Source organism: Pongo pygmaeus, chromosome 5, assembly GCF_028885625.2.
Source record: "Pongo pygmaeus isolate AG05252 chromosome 5, NHGRI_mPonPyg2-v2.0_pri, whole genome shotgun sequence".
Lineage (NCBI taxonomy): Eukaryota > Metazoa > Chordata > Mammalia > Primates > Hominidae > Pongo > Pongo pygmaeus.
In genome coordinates this window covers 125646032-125666765 of record NC_072378.2, presented here as the reverse complement: position 1 = coordinate 125666765, position 20734 = coordinate 125646032, and the positions used below count along the sequence as shown (strand labels likewise).

At 42.3% G+C, this 20734-nt stretch overlaps 2 long non-coding RNA genes across 3 annotated transcripts in view; one reads left to right on the top strand and one right to left on the bottom strand.

Annotated features, from left to right (window-relative positions):
* Positions 1–859: 859 nt before the first annotated feature.
* The window catches only part of LOC129038902 (uncharacterized), a 31970-nt gene continuing 12095 nt past the window's right edge, over positions 860–20734 (bottom strand). Inside the window, exon 4 of the long non-coding RNA XR_008503250.2 lies at positions 860–1769. This is a non-coding gene — a long non-coding RNA (uncharacterized LOC129038902). The remainder of the gene's footprint in view (positions 1770–20734) is intronic.
* LOC134739753 (uncharacterized) overlaps positions 9345–20734 on the top strand; it is a 76631-nt gene continuing 65241 nt past the window's right edge. Inside the window, exons 1-2 of one of the 2 annotated variants that reach the window (XR_010126772.1) lie at positions 9345–9502; positions 16307–16443. This is a non-coding gene — a long non-coding RNA (uncharacterized LOC134739753). The remainder of the gene's footprint in view (positions 9503–16306; positions 16444–20734) is intronic. The other variant, XR_010126771.1, reaches the window with a different exon arrangement.

The following is a 20734-nucleotide window of genomic DNA, read 5'->3' as shown; positions in this document are numbered from 1 at the left end:
AGCCAGTATGCTCTATACATACTTTGGAAACAGAGGACTTCATTCATTATTTTTCCATCTTTCATCTCTTTCCAAGGATATTTACAGAGAACTGTGCTCCAGGCACAGTAAGTCTGTCCCTCCACCCACCTCAGAAAACTCACCATCTGGCAGGAAAGGAAGATAACACTGCACCATAATTAGTATGCAAAAGTCAGTGCAGGGTCCAGATGAGGAGGGTCTAATGAGGACCTCATAGTGTCACAGGATCCTTAGGGTGTCGCTTTTTCTGCCAGACACCTCTGTGGCCCCTGGTGCCTTTGCCTGAGTTTTGCTTGGGACCACTGGGCTCATTCTGCCCACTCGGCCTGGTAGGCTGTGCTCGGCTCATGCTACTGGCCTGGATCCCATGCCTGTCAAGGGCGAGCCATATGTGGAGTGGCAAGGGGTATGTGAGTGAGTAAGCATGGAGTCTGCCCACTGCACACAGCCAGGCACACCAGATGTGGCAGGACAGGCAACTCCAGGTGCCAGCCTGGGCACCAGTTCCCTGTGAGGCTGTGGCTGCACCAGGTGTACAAAAAGCAGCTTCCACATTGGCTCCATGGAATGCAGTGGCACCCAGAATGTTGGAGATGGCAGGAACTGCAAAGCCCCAAAGAGGGTGTAACCTCCCTGGCCTGGGGAGCTCCTAAGTCTGGCCTCCCCGAAGGGCTGTATTTTTCTCTTCTATCCTTCTCATCACCCGCAGCATGGCGAGCAAGGGGCATGTTTCAGCCCTGTTTTTGTTACAGCTCTTTCAACCCCACCATTTGGCAGGTCCTGAGTTCTTGTCCTGTGTCCAGGAAGAATGAGGTACACAGACAAGTGGAAGGTGAGGAAGGTGAAGAGGTGTTTTATTAAGTGACAAAACAGCGCAGAAGAGACACAAAGTGGGTAGCTCCTCCCTGCAGGCAGGTCGGCTCAATGAAGTGTCCATTTCTCAGCAGAGAGGAGATCCCCAGTGGGTAGCTTCTCTCTGCAGGGAGGTTGTCCCATCATCTGCCTGAGTCTGGCTGAGTCTAGGGTTTTTACAGGCTTCAGAGGGGAGTAAGTGTGTGCTGACTGATCCATAGGCAGCCATGCGCAGGCCTGGAAATATCACAAGTTCTCACTCCATTCCACAGAACTGGCAGCCTGGCCTCTGGGCCTCAGGCCATCCCTGGCCTGAAGGTGGGGTTCCACTGGGTACCCACCCCTTTTTTGCACAGGAGCCTGTCTGCCTCCTGGCTCTGTTATCCTGTCATCCATAATGTCCATGGTGTCATGGTGCTCAGGCTGTTCATGGTGAGGGGTGCCTGCAGGCCGTTGCTGAGCTACCCTTAGCTCCCCCTTGGCCTCTTTCCAGTGCTCATCAGCACCCAAAGTCTGGAAGGGGCTGAAGTGGCCGGGGGATGGCATGTCAGCATTGCCCTGAATTTGTGCCCACCCAACTGGGTTGTGATAATGCCCAGGCTCAGCCACAACTTTGCTCCAAAATCAGAGCAGGCTCCAGGAGTGGGGATCGATGAGGCAGTGGGAGCAGGCACTTTTGAGCCTGCCGGGGCAGGGGGCATCCCAGGCCCCCAAGAATGCAGAGGTGCCTGGGTCAGCAGCCTCGGCTGGGTGGCTGCAGCTGTGTCTGGGAGGGTGAGGCTCCTGCCACTCCAACTTGGAAGGGAGTGGGGCTTCCTTTTGTTCTCAGTTCCTGCTGGCTTCATAGGTCCAGATTGCCACCACTGCCATCAATACGGAGGGGTCCCTAACTCTGCCTAGAAGAGAGGAGCAAATGGGACAGTCTTTCAAGTAGAAGTTATATTTTGGCTGTCTTGGGGAAAACACACAATTAGATGAAAGGAGATAAAAAGAGAAGATATTGAGAAAGAACACTATAGGAGTAGGATTAATAGTAGATAATGCAGGCCAGGCATGGTGGCTCACGCCTGTAACCTCAGCACTTTGGGAGGCTGGATCACGAGGTAAGGAGTTCAAGACCAGCCTGGCCAAGATGGTAAAACCCCATCTCTACTAAAAATACAAAAAATTAGCCAGGCATGGTGGGGGGCACCTGTAATCCCAGCTACTCAGGAGCCTGAAGCAGAGAATTCCTTGAACCCAGGAGGCAGAGGGTGCAGTGAGCCAAGATTGCACCACTGCACTCCAGCCTGGGTGACAGAGTGAGACTCCATCTCAAAAAAAAAAAAGCACACACACACAACAACAACAACAACAACAAACACCACATGTTCTCACTTATAGTTGGGAATTGAACAATGAGAACATACGGACACAGGGCAGGGAACATCACACACTGGGGCCTGTCTGGGGGTTGGGGGTTGAGGGAGGGCTAGCATTAAGAGAAATTCCTCATGTAAATGATGAGTTGATGGGTGCAGCAAACCAACGTGGCATTATACCTATGTAACAAACCTGCACGTTGTGCACATGTACCCTAGAACTTAAAGTATAATAATAAAAAAAATAAAAAGAGTAGATAATGCAGTGCTGAGGAGACCACAAAGACAGACTGTTTCAAGAAAAAAGTGCAGTGACTAATGCAGCAGAAGGGTAAAGGAGAAGAATGGCAGTGACAACTCATCAAATGTCTAGCACAGTAAATTTAAACCTCTCAACAGAGGACGAGACTGAGGCTCAAGTAGTTTCCCCAAGATGAGGGCAACTAGCAAGGAATTACATCAGGATTTGAACCCAGGGATGGCTGGCTCCACAATGCACTCTTAAAATATTACTCTGCCTTCTAGTGAGAATGAGGATTGAAAATGGTGAGTGCATTTTGAAAATAGGAAATGCAGTGTCATTAAAGGAGGTTAAAAGCAGAGGAAGTAGAGAAGACATTACTGCAGACAACTCGGTTGAGGATCTAGAACAGTGATGAAGAGAGGAAGGCATTGGCTCAATGACACTAGCTTTGTTGCCATTCTATCTTTCACTAATGTGTAAAGTTTTCTTAGCAGTTTTTTCTGAGAGTCTTTTTTCTTTTCTCTTGCAAGTTTCACACTTTCCCTGCAACTCTTCAGCTAATGCCAGGCCTGCTTATTTCTTCTTTAATGAAATCCTGTTCAGACAGTCTGTCCTTGCTCTAACCACAAGCATCCTTACATTCATACACCTACTTGTCAAGCCTTTGCTCCTTGTTTCACCCTATGGACATTTTAAGAGACTGTCAACAAACTAGCAGGGGACTTTAGTCACTGAACTCAGTATGTGGGCCTCTAGCCCAGTAGAGTACAATTCTGGCTGTACATTTAAATCAGTCAGGAGCCATTTTAAGAAATGTAGATTCCTAATTACCACTCCAGACCTCCTAAATGGGAATCTCTGGGGATTGAACCCAGGTAGCCCTATTTTTTTTTTAAGTTGCCCAGGCGAGCCCATGCAGCCAGCCTAGCACTTGTCCAGAGCCCGATACTGGGATCTACAGCTCTAGCTTCTAAGTCACTCTTCTATTATTTAGACTCTGCTGTGTTCTGGGTTTTGAGAGCAAAGCAGCATCACCCTTGATTGTGGTTATTTTATTATTGTATCTCTCTTGCTTGCAGAATTGTCTTCTGTGGTTTGGGGACATTTTGGGAAATTATCCTAGGTTGACCTTGCATTTGCCACAATTTTAAAATCACATCATAATTATATCCTATCTGTCTCCTACACTTCCCTTGTCTGGAGCCCAAATCTCTTCTCACTGAGTCGTTCACTATTTTGTCTTAACCCCAAAAGGGGCACTGTTCTATACTGGCCTATTCTTAGAGTTGTTTAAAGCCAAAGTCAGGTATTCTTGCCTTTATTCCCTTAATTTTTTACCATCTTTTTTGTGTTCCAATTCCACATTCTTGGCCCCACTGGGTGTCATGGCCTACTCTTTGTCAGTAAATTCATCTTTTCTTCAGTTGAGCTAGCTGTTGCCTATATCACATGTATTGGGATACAGGCTGGGGTCTAAAGTTATCAGTATAAGAGTGAACATTGAGGCTGGGCACAGTGGCTCATGCCCATAATCCCAACCCTTTGGGAGGCCGAGGTGAGTGGGTCACAAGGCCAGGAGTTTGAGACCAGCCTTACCAACATAGTGAAACCCCATCTCTACTAAAAATACAAAAATTAGCCTGGCGTGGTGGCATGTGCCTGTAATCCCAGCTACTCAGGAGGCTGAGGCAGGAGAATCACTTGAACTGGGCAGGCAGAGGCTGCAGTGAGCCTAGATTGCACCACTGCACTCCAGCCTGGGCAACAACAACAAAAAAGAGTGAACATTGAGATGGTAGAACCCTAGTAGGTGAGGATGGGAAGCAAAATTACCATATCCCCTAGGGAGCCTGGAACTTTTCATCACTTTCTAATGAGAGCTCCTAGTTCATGAAAACAAGGCATTGAGAGTGAAGGATTGGGTGTCTCCCTATAAGTCTCCAGGGTGGGGAGTCAGAGCCTTTGGTGGTTTCCTAGGGAGGCAGGGAAGCTGACCTGGGAACTTGGAAGCCTTTGCTGTCATTGGCATTTGGGGGGAACAGAGTCTGGACCGAATTCTGTGACTTCTGGAGCTCTAAAAGGGTATGAAACAACAAGAACGAGGAGTGCTAGAAAACCCAAATTCCAATTACCTGGGAATGGGGTACTGGGTGAACTTGGCATTTGTGAACATATTGTGTGTTGAGACGGTATGATGGTGGGCAGGGCCAGGGTCTGAGAGAAACAAGAGAAAGGATGAAAGCAAAGAGATAGACATCTTATGGAGGAGTCAGCAGGGCATAGGAGGAGCCAGGAAGACCCGAGGACTCAGAGGATCTCTCATTCTTGAACTCTCTAGTCAGTGCTTAGTGTTCATGAAAAAGATGGTTGATTAGACCTTGTTGAGTTATGCTACTACTAATTCCTAATTCAGAATTTCTTTTTCAATAATCATGATTTCTATCTGCCTTTTTTAAGTTTCGGGAGAATCTTACATAAGCCATTTTTAGGGGAAAAAAACCCTATAAAACAGGGGTCCCCAACCCCTGGGCCACGGAAGAGTACTGTTAGGAACCGGGCCACACAGCAGGAGGTGAGCAAGCATTATTGCCTGAGCTCCACCTCCTGCCAGATCAGTGGCAGCATTAGTTTCTCATAGGAGTGGGAACCCTATTGTGAGCTGATCTAGCACATGATAATTGTGAGCTGGGCATGTGAGGGATCTAGGTTGTGCATGCCTTTTGAGAATCTAATGATAAATGTAATGCACTTGAATCAATCCCCAACCATCCCCCCCTCCCCCATCCATGGAAAAAAATTTCTTCCGTGAAACTGGTCCTGGGTGCCAAAAAGGTTGGAGAACACTGCTATAGAACATTTATTTGCCTTTTCCACATTTGCATTTTGTCTATTATTTCTTTATGGAAACTCCTTGGTGACAATTTCACAGCAAATGTCATGTTGCTTTATTTTCACTTCTTCTGCAATTATTTTTTCACCCTCCTGACTTAATAGAATACTAATTTCAATGTAGAAATGTTTAGTGTTAATTCAACCAAAAGAATATTAATAAAAAGTGATGGTATTTACTTGATAATGGAAAATGATTATCATGTGCTAGATCAGCATTTATACACAGTACATTCTTTAAAAATGTATTCCCAAACTTCCACTTCCAAACTCATGGGACCAGAGTGCTGAAATGATTCTTGGCTTCAGCATGTCAGTTGTCCAAAAGTCAAATAAAATGTGGTTGAAAAACATAAATTAACTATCTAAAATGAAGATGTTTCCACTTTTCTGTTGATAAAATGCTTTAATTCCTTCAAGTGGACAGGGACAGGGAATTCCTATATCCCTTACTATAATGTTTCTAATTTGTTAAGAACATTGTAGTAAGGCCCTCACCAGACGCCAGCCCCTCAGTCTTGGACTTCCCAGCCTCCAGAACGGTGAGAAAATTTATTTTCTTTATTAATTCTGTTATGTATTCTTTATGTATTGTGTTATAGCAGCACAGAAAGGATGAAGACACGAGGCTTTGAATCAATTTGGCAGTTGTAGGAACAGAAGAGGAAATAAATTCAGTAGTCTTTTCAAATGCTTTGGAAAAGACTTCATATAAGGTAGTATTGAACTAAAAAATGACTCCATGACTAGGGCATGAGAAAGAGTAGGAAAATTACAAATTGTTTTGTTTTATTCAGGTTTGAATTGAGATAATGATACAATTATAAAATCCTACCTACCCTTCAAGGTATAGCTCAAATTCTGTCTCCCTCTCAAGCTACCTATGGTTACCTCAGCCATGGGTGATTTCACCCTTATATAGCCCAGCTCCAGGAAACATTCAAGCTCCTAAGCTCCTGTTCTACAGCACACTGCCTTGTAGTATCTCTACAAGTTGATGTGCTTTCCCTCCTACACTAAAGTATAAGTACCTCAGGGCTGGTGATGTCCTTGTTTAGTGTTGAGTAGTGGTTAAAACATGAGCTCTGGACTCAGATTATCTGGACTTGTATTCCGGAAAACCCCTTAATAGATTTATGTCTTTGGTAAGTTGGCCAATCTAAGTCTCAGTTTTCTCACCTATAAGTTGAAATAATCTAATAATAACCATCATACCTACTTCATAGTGTGGGATTGTGAGGAATAAAGTGAGAAATGCATTTAAAACACTTACTATAGTGATTAGTAGTCACTCAGTGAATCTTCTCTGTGATTATTACTCTTTGTAAGTCCAACAATACTTAACACCATGTACTGAAATAATGAATGCCCAAGCAAACACTTCTTGAATAAATTGGATACATAAATGAATTAGTGTCACCAAGGCTCCTCAGAGACTGTTACATGGGACAAGACTCGGGGTCTTGAGGACAAAGGATGGAATCTGGGATGGCCAGAGGTCACAGCTCTTAAATTCCCAGTTTTAAATTGACTTCCTACCATGTAATGATTCTGCAGATTTTATTTGGTTTCCTTTCTTTTAGGTTTTACTACATCCCAAAGTCATCTTGAGCCTTTTGGGAATCGAGAAGGCCATCCCAGAGTTTTTTTTTTTTTTTTCACAAAGCTTTGTTTTGAGAAATATATTATACATTTCCATCTTAATCATTTGAGAGGATCTCTGTATCCATTCATCTGTTAATGCATACTGTACTTCCTGTGGATTGCCGGGGGATATTATAGGTCTAATACATCTATATGTATGTGTGTATATATATATGCTTTATTTGCCAAAGCCATAACTTAAAGTTTTCCAAAGATGATTTCTCATTATTATAAGAGATTAGTATCCTTGCATTCATAAAAAGCTTTTTTTGTGGATTTTTACTTGTAAGTTTGAAAGAGTATTGTCTTCTACAGCAGAACCTAAGCAGTTGTATGTGTTTCGTATAAATAGCCTTTGAAGCTTCCTAATATCCAGCCTGATCTCAAGTTCAGAACTGAGGTATCTCAGTGAGAAGAGCAGAGAGGGGCTTAGGAAAAAAGCTCAGGAGTTTCTTACAACTTATTCAATAGTCTAAGAAGTACTTGGTGTCTGCAGTGTGTTTTTGTAAAATATCTGTGACCTTTGCAGTACAGAAAAGTTGAGGTGTGCCCTTACCCTTAATTTTTCTTATTTTTCCATCAAAACAATGACAAGCAATTGGTCAGGGAATTTGCACAAACCAGGCATGTGATGCGCTCACTTGGTGATGTCATGGAGCTGCATATGACCAAATGAATGACCAGGGACAGCAAAGTGGGAGAGCTATAATCCGTTCCTTTAGCAACCCCCCAGAAGCAGAATCAGCAAGCTCTGAAGAGCTTCATGGAGCCCTGCTGTACAGGTGATGAGCGTGCTGAGAAGGAATTGGAATTTAAAAGGAGAAACAATAGGTAAGCAACTCAGAGACTTCCCAGTGGCCTAAGACAAGTTGGAGGAATTAGCAAGTAGGAGTATGATGGGAAACAAGTCCCAAAAGGAAACATGAACAGCTTGAGACAGTGGCTGCAGCTCCATGGTAGCATATATCCTCCATACTCTTCACCTGAGAAATGTTTAGAATGCATCTTAAGGGGGAAACTAAACATACTTTTAATGCTCTTGGCTAAAAACAGCAAAAGCAAATACTGTAACTTTTCTCTTAATTGTTGGACAAAGGAGGGACGTGGTTCCATTATGTCTGTCATGGCCCTCTGTTTGGCATTGTGGTAATTTGCTAGGATCTGTGTCTCTATGTGAGGGACACCACATACCACCCGGGTTCCCACCAGAGTCAGCGGTCTGTTTCCTCTTTGTCTTCCTTCTGAACTGCCACTGTGTGCCTTCTACCTCCCCAAATGTGCTGTCTTGCATTATTCAACTAAGAAGATACTTTAGCAGCATGAGCATCCTCAGATGTGGTTCCTTCAAATAGCATCCTACCAGCAACTAAACAGTAACAAGCAGCCATCAGCCTCTGATGAACAAGACAGCTGAGAGAGGCAAGATTGCTTCAGGCTTAAAGAAGCGACAATAAGGACATGTGCAGATTCCACAAGAACACACACCGAATTTAATAAAAGCTTGGTGCCACAAAAAGCCATGTAAGGGGATGATGCTGGAGTTCTTTTGTTTCCCTCCTGAGTTTTTTTGTATAGGTTTGTCTTTAGATGCCGTGGTCCGGAATCTGCACTCCCAGATGATAATGAGTCAGTTCATCTTAGACTGTGCTGCCTGTTGGTAACTAAGAGCTGGGGCTGGTCAGCTAAAGGGCTTGTTAGGGTACTGCTCAAATGAAGCCAAAATTATGAGCTCTAACCCATGGGATTGTTAGGTTCAGTGTCCTCCAGCCATCCCCCAAAATGCCTGGGTTTATTCACAAGGGGCATCAGTTTAGAAGCAGTGATGAAGCATCCATGCTGCAGTGCTTGGAGATGAGCCTTAAAATCCACACTTCCCCGGCGGTAGCTAAAGGACTTCATTACAAATCAGTAGTAGTTTTACATACAGATTGTAAGTGGAGAGAATATCTGAATGCACCCAGAGGCTTCACACAGAAGGGGATATCTGAACTGGCTTTGGAAAAAAGCAAATTAACATTTTTGTCTTGTGGAGATTGAAGCAAAGCATAAGCCCAAAGAACGAAGCATAAAATTCAAGAGCACATTCAGGTTTGTCACAGTGGGCGGAGGAGTGGGGCAGGAGGAAGGGGAGGGAAGGCACACTTAGTTCAGGTGAGCTGTCAGGTGGGCTGGCTGTTCAGAGGTGGGTGCCCTGTGCGGGGAGGCTCTTTGATTCCTGGGGAGGAAGGCTAGAGAACAGGCAGCTCTTTTCTCTCTGCTAGAAAAGAGGAGGCGGCTCCTCACAAGGCTCCTTCCCACAGCTGAGCACTGCCCACAGCTGCCCTTGTTCCTGCCTTTCCACGTTGCACAAGCCCAGCACAGGGTACCCACTGGATGTGCCCGAGGCCTCCAGAGGGAAGGAAAGGAGGAAAAGGGACGGAAGAAATGTTCACAGGAACTGCATATGGGCCTGCTACTTGTGTCAAAATGTGACTGAACTCTCTTCCAGCAGGTATATTGAGTGAGAGGGTTGTTGTGTGGGAGGTCGTGTGTGGCTTGCTTTTCAGTGGAAGAGAAGGGAGGAAAAGAAGAGTGAAGGCTCCATATGGTCATCAGCGAATGGCAGCTTTTCATTGTGCTTGTCTGTGCAAATCTGGTTTCCTGTCCTTGACCCTAAATTGCTTTATCCTGTCAGGAGGCAGCTGGTTCAGTAAACTCCTGTGCTGCTCAGCAGCCACCCAGGGGTGGGGGTGGGGAGACGGGGGCAGGAGGTGGCCGCCCTGACTCCAATTCCGTCTGCCTCTGGGTTAGCAGAGGCAGCTAGAGGTCCTGTGAAAAACGTCTGGGTGGCCTCTGTTGGCCGTCCTCCAGTAGGAACTGTTCACAGGCCTGTTCTCAGGCGGCCTCGTTCCAGAGGGTCTAACTGGGAACACAAAATGCATTGCATTTTTTTTTACCACCAACCTCAAAGAGGTCCTTTTATGGACAGACCCGTGTCTGCCTCCTTTTTAAAAAAATTCCCGTTGAGAAGCTGACCTCCCTTGACCTGGGCAAGGCGACAGGTGACCCCTCAGAGAGTGGGAGGCTGTCAAAGCAGCTCTGTCTCTGGGGTCTCGGCAGAACTGAAGACAAATGAAGCTTTCAGCCTGAAAGGACAGGCGTTGCCTTGGGACATGCCATTGAATTTGATGATGTGGCCTTGGTGCAGGTCTCCCCGCCTCACGAAGAAGCAGTGGCTGGTCCATAACCTTTGAAAACTCACGGGATTTTGCATGATGATGTTAGCAAACAGGAAAGCCGGATGAGTGCCTTACTTTTAGGAAAAGTTCCTTGTGTTTTTATCCACATCTACTTGGATGTATTCAGCTTAAACACTTCCTCTCAGTGCTGTCTCCTCTGCAGACAGTTGTGGAGCAGAGTTTCCAAGTTAGGGCAGGACTCTGTATCAGCGACTGGGTGAGACATGATGCAGTAGGTTAAAGGGACTTTCTTAAACATTGTGGTGTCTGGGATTTTTCAAACCTCAAAGAAAGCATTAATTTGATATTATCAATTTATTAAACCATAATTGAGCATAATTACATGAAGTGAAATGAAATTGAAAATGGACTCCAGCTACCACTCAAATGTCAGCAACTTGATTTACAGATCCTGTTTTAAGGAATGAGTAACGAGACATAGATCTATATAACTGAAAGCCAAAAGTTTTTGTTATTTTTGGTGCAAATGAATTTGAGTTGTTATAATGGATTTCTTTAGCTGTGTGTTTAGACCTCTATATTTATTTTACATTTGGAGTAATTTTTTTAAAAAAGGAGGCTACCAAAATGCTGGGATTCTTTTTCTACTATTAGGAGATTTGGAATAGATGAATCACTTTTGTTCTTTGGTTTTTCTTTTTTTTTCTTTTGTTTTTTTTTGGTCTTGGATTTATTTTAGCGTATTTATTTATATATCTTTATTAGTTTAATATGGATTTAGAACTCATACAATGTCTTGCAGTAAATTAACCATTCAAATTTGGTGTTGCAAAGCCAGGAGAAGACACAGTATTTGCCATGAGTGATCTATAAGGCCTAGAAAAAAAAGTGGAAATGGTACCACACACGCAGCTCAAACAGACTGTAGGATTTAGGCATGTATTAGTTCACTTGATCCAAGAAGCTGACATAGCAAGTATCATGACTTTGGGACTTGGAGCTAACCCAGACCTAGTTGTAGTGGAGTCAAGCTTCAAACCCAGGTACTTTGACTCCTCCCCTTGTACTCTTTTAGCCATAGGTGGGAAGCCTAGAGAAAACCATCATCAATGTAAAGATAATTCACCAAGTTCTTACAGTGCTTGCATATAAAGAACTGAGTCCTGAGTGGCTGAACCTTGAGTGGTTGGTTGGCCCTAGGTCAAACACTAATGCTCTGTTTCTCTCAGCGTCTGCATCTGTGAAGTGGGGTTATTCGATACAAGTTATTTCATGACTCTTCCCCAGGGATAGTGTAATAAATGATAGTCATTTATATAGAGATCATTCTTTACTGTACAAAATTTCTTTTACACACAAAAGAGCTTTGAAAGGAAAAAGACTGTACAAATGCAAATTCTCTTCTTAGAACTTCAGTTTCCCCAACAGCAAAAGAAATGGCTCATACCTACCTCTAATATTTAATGGGAGTTTGGAAAATCACTCAATGTCACTTGGAGAGTCTTTTCTGGGCTTAAGAGATGTTTACTCAAAAAAATGTATTGAGCATCTATGATTTGAGAAGCATTGTATTCGGTACAGGGAAGCAAACCTGGATCCCACCCCTCAAAGACCTTATACTCTAGTGGAGAAACAGACATTAATAATAACATAAGGTCTATTGTAACAAGTGCTAGAAAAACTGAGACAGCCACAAGCTCAAGGCAGCCAGAGAAAACTGTACCAGAAAAGCAGTGAAGACTCAATGGAGTGGAGATGGAGATAAAAGACTAGAGATGCAAAAGATATTTTTGAGGTGGATAAGATTCTCACTGGGCAATCAGTGTGTGAAAGTGGGACTTTTGGTCTTTGTTTCTGTGTCCCCAGCGTGAAGCACTGGGGACACAGAAGAGGCTCAGTAGCAATGGTAAGAATTAACTCCATGGAGAGAGAGTGAGACAAACTTGCAAATTATAGGCATTTGAGGAGGATGTGCCTTTATTTGGGTTTAAAATCTAGGAATTAATGTTTACCATTGGTATATGTGAAAGTGAATGTGCATGTGTGTGTATATATGTGTGTGAAAGAGAGAGGGAGGAGGTGAGAGAACCATCCAACAGACATCCATTAAGCCTCTGGAAAGTTAAGAAGCATTAGTATGACCCACACTGATATGGAGATCTAAAGGGGTTGGCATGTGGCTTGCTCCTATGCTGGTGTGTCCTACAGAAACCCCAAAGGCATTATTGTAAGACTAGGTAATTCAGGCTTGGGGAATCAGGGAGGGAACTTGATTCTGAAGAGAGGATAGGGGTTTACAAAAAGGAGATGTTGTACTGGAGAATGGATGTACTCTACAACAACTGTGAGCGTAAGGGTAGAAGAATAAAGCAAAGATGGGAGCACTCACTCAGCAAGGGATCTTGTAAAGGATCTAATTCCTACCGAGCTCTCCCTTTGGATGCATTCAGGCTTGATTTTGTCTTTTCTGAGCTGAAATTTCCTTTAGAAATCTCAGGATTTCAGCTCTTTAGCCCCTTGTTTGTTTCTTCCAGGACACTTATTACCAATTGTCATTATTTTGTTTATATTTTGTTATTTGTTTTTAACTTTCTCCCCACATAGACTATAAGTTCCAAGAAAGATTTTTTTTTTTACCACCCTATCCCTAAAATCTAACTTAGTAGACATTTGTTAAATATTTGTTGACAGTGAAGACTAAATTTCACTCTCCTGTTTCTTCTGTTTTCTGTGGGTGATATTTATATCATTCAAATGTTTACTGAGGGCATAAGTACCATATGGATTATGTCCTGAATGGGCACAGGAATGCAGAGATGTGCATACAGTCATGTGCCACTTAACAACAGGAATATATTCTGAGAAATACATCCTTAGGCAATTTTGTCATGGTGCAAACACCATAGAATGTGTTTACACAAACCTAGACAGTATGATCTACTACACACCTAGGCCGTATGCAATAGCCTATTGCTCCTGGGCTACAGATTGATTCATGTGAGTGTACCGAATACTATAGGCAATTGAAACACAGCGGTAAGTATTTGTGTATCTACACATAGAAAAGGTCCAGTGAAAATATATTATAATCTTATGGCACCACTGTAGTATATGCAGTCTGTTATTGATTGAAACATTACACAGTGCATGACTATGCATGGTTTTTGGATTAAATGAAGGCTCAAGAAGACAGACAGAAAAGCAGATAAACAAGAGTGCAGTGCACAGATAGAGGAAGTCCATCTTGGTCAGGATGAGTTAGGAAGGTTTTGCAGAAAAGAAAATATTGAAGCTGGACCTTGAAAGCACCATAGGTAACTGCAAGGTGGAACACAGAGGAGGAATCACACAGGCACAACCTGAAGAGCTCTGCTTGGAGCCTGATGGTTGGAACATGAGATGAGCATAGAAGCTTGGTGGGAAGTGAGGTAAAACAGATGGGAAATAAAGAATTTTCCTGCCATAATAAAGACTCTGGGGTTTAACTCTTGTGGATAAAGTATATTTGAAAAGGTTTATGCACGTAGGAGATGTGATTAGTTTTCGCAATTAGAAGGTCATTGCAATTGCCCAGACAAGAAACAGTAAGGGCCTGAACTAAGGCAATGGACAGACATGAACCATTTTAGCATATTTTTAGGAATAAACACCCATATAATTTTGCAGCTCAATATATTAAGGTTCAGTTGCAGAGAACAAAATCTACTATTCTGGCTTGATTAAGCAGAAAGAATTCTTTTTAAAAAGTATACATGGCTAAAAGAATGTTTGGAAGGGCTAAAGAATCAGATCCTGGACTGAATTTCTAGAAATAATTCCCAATGTTACACAACAGAACTTGGCTGCCAAGGGAGTAGCTTCTCTTGTTGTGAGCATAAAAACCAATTGATCGATTGGGAAGTTGCTGGAACAACCAAGTTGTCTATTGTAAGGTACACCAGCAAAGTGGATGCCTTGTTTCCTACTTTTCTCCTTTGTAAGCTCAGTTCTGAACCAAGCCTCACATAAATATGTCTGGTTAGTGGAACCTAAATCACAATCAGATCTAGCTTCAAAGGCATCTGGGAAACGTCATTGTTTAGTTTGCAGGTTTTTTTGAGTCCAAGAAGACACAGTAGAAAGAGATTGGAATAGATATTGAGCAAGCAAATATCCACTATAGAGGCAGTTCACTATATTCACTATAGAGGCAGTTACATGTAGGGGGTAAGAGTGAAGGTTTCAGGATGATTTAAGCTCAAATTAGGTGACTGGGATACCAATAACTGAGCAAGGAAATAGAGGAAGGAGAAAGGCAGCTTTGGCTTTGGTTTCAGATATGCTTGGTTTAAGATGCCAGCAGGTCACACTGGTGGAGATTCCCAGCAGGCAGTTGGATAGACATTTAGCAGAAGTCAAAAATTTGGAGATCTTTTCTTAGACAATAGATACAGTTAGGAAATAAACTAGATAATCCAAATAGATCATCATAGTAAAACGAAAGAGGGTGGATGATGATACCTAAAGAACACCAACGTTGGATCATAGTGTTAAGGAGCAGTCCACAGTATATATTTTGGAATCACGTAATGGGGGAAAAATCAAGAAAATGCTATTTGCTATTCTGACACCAAGGTATGAGAAAATGGCAGAAAAATGTCAAATGCTGCAAAGATGTCACATAAGGACTGGAAAAATGTCACTAGAAGATGACAATAATAAAGATGTTTGTAACCAATTTGAGAAATAACTGTTGGTGGAATGGCAGGTAGAGAAATCATTCAGTGAATTGTGGGGCAATTTGACAATGAAGAAGTGGAGACAAGAGCTAAAGAAGCCAAATTTAAGGAGTTTGGCTATGAAAGGCATGGGAGCAATAAGGCCAAAGATGAGAAAACTGAGGAGTGAAATTTCTTTTCTTTTTTTCTTTCTTTCTTTCTTTTTTTTTTTGAGATGAAGTCTCGCTCTGTTGCCCAAGCTGGAGTACAGTGGTGTGAACTCGGCTCACTGCAACCTCCACCTCTTAGGCTCAAGTGATTCTCCTGCCTCAGCTGCCCAAGTAGCTGGGATTACAGGTGCATGCTGCCAAGCCCGGCTAATTTTTGTATTTTTAGTAGAGATAGGGTTTCACCATGTTGGCCAGGCTGGTCTGAACTCCTAATCTCAGGCGATCCACACACCTCGGCCTTCCAAAGTGCTGGGATTACAGGCATGAGCCACCGTGCCCAGCCAGAAAATAATTTTTAAGATGAGAGAAATTTAAGCAGGTTTACAGGCTAAAAAGAAGAATCCAGAAGAGAAGGGAACATTGAGGATGCAGAACAGAAGGGACTCTATGGAGCAAAAATCTAGAAGAGACAGTGTAGTAGACAGAAGTGTATGAAGATGTCCATGTCTTAGTCCCCAGAACCTGAGAACATGCTACCTTCCATGATACAGGGGACTTTGCAGGTGTGATTAAGTTAAAGATTTTGCCATGAAGAGATTTTCCTGGATTAGTTGGATTGGCCCAATGTAATCACAATCTTATACAATAAAATTAAAAATGAAGCCCCCAGAAGGAGCTAGCCCTGCCAACACCTTGACTTCAGCCAAGGCAAACTGATTTTGGACCTCTACCTCCAGAAGGGTTAGAGAATGAATTTGCATTGTTTTAGGACCCCCAATTTGTGGTAATTTGTTATAGCAACAATAAGAAACTAACATAGGCAGGAATCACTGAATCAAAAACAAATGTAGGCATTAGCTCTAAGAAGGTGGGAGAAAAAGTATCCTTCACAGAGAAAGGAAGAAAGAAAGTAAGGATAGGATGGGATAAGGATGTCTTTGTATGTACGTAGCACTTGTGTATGGGTGTGTGTTCTACAAAAAGCAGAGCAAGGTTGGAGGCAGGAAAGATGAGTTTCTTGAAGGATGTTGGAGACACATAATAATGATTTCTCTATTTCCTCAATAAGATAGTAAGTAAGGTTATATTCTGAAAGTAAGAGAACAGTATGCAATTGCAATATAAATAGAGTTCTGCAAGTCATACCTTGTCATTAAGTATTGGGTAAAAGGTTTGTTTTTTTTTTCGTTGTTGTTGTTGTTTTTGTTTGTTTGTTTGTTTTGAAACAGACTCTCTCTCTGTCACCCAGGCTGGAGTGCAGTGGTGCGATCTCGGCTCACTGCAACCTCTGCCTCACGGGTTCAAACGATGCGTAGTATGGCAGCAATTAAGATGGAAGTAATGAGGAAAAGGATTACTCATCAATGGAGATTAGAGAGAGCCAAGGTAGGAAGATTTTTAAGAAGTATTTGACGTAACAGATGAATATTAAAACAAATAATAATAATACCTCTAATCCTTTACATTTGACCAGTTCTCTTTGGCAGTTCTCAGTAGCTGCAGAAAAGGTGAATTACATGATTGAGGTAAGATTTAAGGCATGTTGATGGAAGACAGTGAATAATCTGGAGATTTGGTGTGCTAGTAAAATAGTTGAGTGATGTACAATGGGGTATAGTCTAGTTAAAAACAAATTGATTAAGAGAGGACTGATAGAGAAAAAGAAGGGTCATGGGAAATGAAGTTTCAATAAAATAGGGAGTAGCTGTGTACCAATCATATGAGAGTGAAATAGGTGGATATGAAGGATGTCGTGAGATTAGTCAGAGTAATCCAAGATAAAGAGCACTGAGTTATGTGGAAGACATTGGTGGGGCTTACTCAACAGTCAGACTTCTCATCTAATCTTTTTTTTTTTTTCCTTTCTAGCAGAAATTCAATTTTTCTCAGGTACTCTTTTCTTTGTTCAGGTAATTAGCAAGGTTGATTCCCTCCTCAGCCCTAGGGGTCAAATCATGATTGGCTAAGCCAATGGTCTCAAATTTTAGTGTACATTGGAATCACTTGGAGGGTTTCTTGAGACGCAAATTGCTGGGCTCCCTCCTGGCATTTCTCACTCACTTGGTCTTGAGTGAGGCTTGAGAATTTGCAGTTTTAACAAGTTTCTAGGTGATGCTAACGCTGCTAGTCTAGAAGTGGCACTTTAAGAATGACTGGTATAAGCCAACCATGGTGATCTAATCCCCCTCGTTAGTTTAGTCATGGCCATGTGACTAAACCCCAGCCAATGATAACCTAGGGGAAGTCTCCTGTTGAGGTTCCTAGACATGTTTTCCATCTAATATATGGAGACACATGAAAGGAAAGAAGTCCTCTTCTTCAGTGAACATGTTTACTTATGAGGTCCCTGGAAGAGCTCCAGCCATTGTAGCCATGAGGACAGGAATTGCCAAAACCCTGAGGATGATGAGTACATACTTAGATGGTTTTTGCCGCCCTACTTAACAACCTCTTTGTGCTACTGACCCACTCTGGAACCACACTTCCTCTGGGCTTGTACTATGTGAGATAATAGATCATCAATGCTTAATCTCCTTTTAGTTGGATTATCTGTTTCATGGAGCTGAGTGTATTTCATTGATACAAATATAATTTTATCTACCCAATAAGCAAATAATTCAAAGGACTAGAGTATCCATTGGCTGATAATGATGTGGGAGAAAATTTGTTGCCAGAGAGAATAATAATCTTTTAAATATGTAATCTGGAGGTATTTATTAAACTTAAAAATACATAAATATTTTAGTGTAAAAATCTTCCTTCCTGAAATTTATCTATGGAAATAAAAGTACCCATATGAAAAAACACATAATTAAGAGTATTTATTGTAATTTTTATCTAATCTAAAATAGAAAGAAATAACATACATGTCAGTAGGGGAATAGTGAATCAATTGTGATATATTTACTCTATGAGATAGTATGCAACTCTTTTTAAAAATTCTTTAGGTTTATATCTATTGACCTGAAGAGATACCCCTAATATGCTGTTAATTTGCAGAGAGGTGTATATAATTTTATAAAAATAATAAATCTCAAATATATATTTGTTTAAAACGCAAAAATTAGCCGGGCATGGTGGCATGTGCCTGTAATCCCAGCTGCTGGAGAGGCTGAGGCATGACAATTGTTTGAACCCAAGAGGCAGAGGTTGCAGTGAGCCGAGATCACACCACTGCACTCCAGCCTGGGTAACACAGAGAGAGTCTGTCTCAAAAACAAAAACAAACAAACAAAAAAACACAAAACTCTTACCCAATACTTAATGACAAGGTACAACTTGCAGAACTCTATTAATATTGCAAATATATAAAAATTGATGTTGCATATGGACAAGGAGTAGATGATATCAAGGGCAAATTGAAGCATTCATTAAATTAGATTATGTAGTATGGGAAAATTTTTCTTTTTCATTTCAATTATGTTAATTGGTTGCATTAAGGTGACATTAAACATGTGGGATGTTGAAATTTAAAAGTGCAATTGGCAAGGCTTAAGGTGTAACAATTGGTATGGACTGGGAAAATAAACTGAGGGTGAAAGTCCCTGGAGATGAGGACACCAAAGACCTTTACATCTTTTGCCCAGAAGTCACCAGAGAAAATTCCTCCTGGTGATAACCTGAGCCAAAGTCCTCAATAAAGGAGGGAGAGTTTCTAGGAAAGTGATGGATGACAGAGAAGAGAAAAGAAAAATGACATGAACCTAAAACAGAATTCAGCAAGAAGCTGGGAGACTTTCATTAAGGCAACATGGTACAATGGGCATTTTTTGAAATGGCCAAGAATACTCTTGCTTTTCCCTCCCATCCTCCCCCATTCCCTGATTTCAATAACTAAGTGGAGTTTGGGCTCCATTGGGCTGCTCTTTCTGTAGACTCCAACAGGCCAAGTTCTATCCTTGCACCTCTGCCTGAGCTGCTCCCCAAATCCTATAACCCTGTTTCTGCTTTTGCGCCTACACTCATCCCTCAGGGTAAACTGGAAGTACTTTTGTCTTCATGACTTCCTTGCAGTTCTGACCCCAAGAAGTGTGCTCCGTGTATGAACTCCTAACACAACTTGGCACTTCATCGCAGATGGTCGTTTATTCCTCCTCAGTGGTTCTCTATCTGTAAATCTTGTTTCGTAAGAGCAGGGCCAAAACTTCATCATTCTCTTCGAGCCTTTTGCTCTATCAAGTCCTCATCATTTTTTCCTTTTTCATTTCACAGAGAAAATAAGATATCAGCTGGAAAACCCCTCACATTTCTCTCTCTTTTCCGAGTCCTCCTTCATGTCGGCTCATCAAGGAGGAGGTGTCCCTCCACGTGTCAAAGACAGGATCTACTGGCACCTGGATTTTCTTCTGTTATTCACTGAGCTTCTCAATGTTCCAGCACTATCCTAGTTGCTGACCAGATAGTGATGAATCACACAAATGTAGCCCCTGTCCTCACAGAGATTAGGATCTGATGGAGAGCAGGCATTTGTAACTATAAACAGGATGAGTGTTACGTCATGCAGGGATTCTCTCTCCTCCTGTCTTCTTGGAAACTGCTAATGATTATCTCCTGCTGTCTTTATTATCTCTAAACTCTTTTCTATAACATCCCCCAAATGAACATTTATATTTGGGGTCTCATCTTAAATGTAACAATTCCTTTACCCATACTTTTCTTCAAATACAGTTCTACATTTTCCTCCATTCCACAGCAAGAGTTGCTAGAAAGAGTTGCTTATGATCACTGTATTCTTTATAGTACTTCTCCTTGACACTTGGCTTCTGAAACACTCCCCTGCTGCCACCACCACATCCCAGAACCTCTCTTACCAAAAACGATGACTTTGACTTTGGTGAACTCAATGCACATCTTTCAGTTCTTGTTTGACCTCTTGGCAATCTTTAATGTTGTTATCGCTGCCTGCTTTTCCAAACCATCTTTGTTTGACTTTAGATATTGCACAATCTCCCCAATTCCTCTCACCACTTTTGCTCTCTATCTTCATCTGCCTTTCAGGTTCATCTTCCACCATTAGACATTTAAGGTTCCAGGTCTCCCTGCTTTCACTTGATATTTTTTACCTAGGCAATCTCATCCATTTGTAACCCCTAGGTTAACATCTCCAGATGACATTTCTGTTAAAGTAGGCAGCTTAAGTCAGGCACGAGCAGGGCAGGAGGGGCCCTTCCTCGACCAGGAATGTCAGGAGACCATCAGGTGATGGTCAGGTGGTTGTTAAGCTGGCTCGCTAAAATAATAATTGGTTGCAGCTGATGCCAGGAAAAGGCATTCTCCCAATAGGTGGAAAACCTGAAACTGGTGATCTGCTTCCTGAGGAGATCTCAGGAGTTGGGCAAATGGGCTCAAGCATGTGCACTAAGGGGCAAAATGGATGATGACCTTCCTCTAGGAGCACTGGATGGGTAAGGGGAAAATGCCTCAAGTGAGCACGTGTACAACTTTAGTAAACATACCGTGCCCATGCTCCCCTCCCAATGCTGGCAGGCCACTGTGCATGCAGACAACCCACCCCAAGGGAAGAATCAGGGAGAAGAGACGCAAGACCCCAGAAGCGCACCAGTGAATAAAACTCCAAGCCACAGGTCACTTGATCTCTCAAGTCACCTGCTTGGTCCTCTTCCAAATGTACTTTACTTCCTTTCATTCCTGTTCTAAAGCTTTTTAATAAACTTTC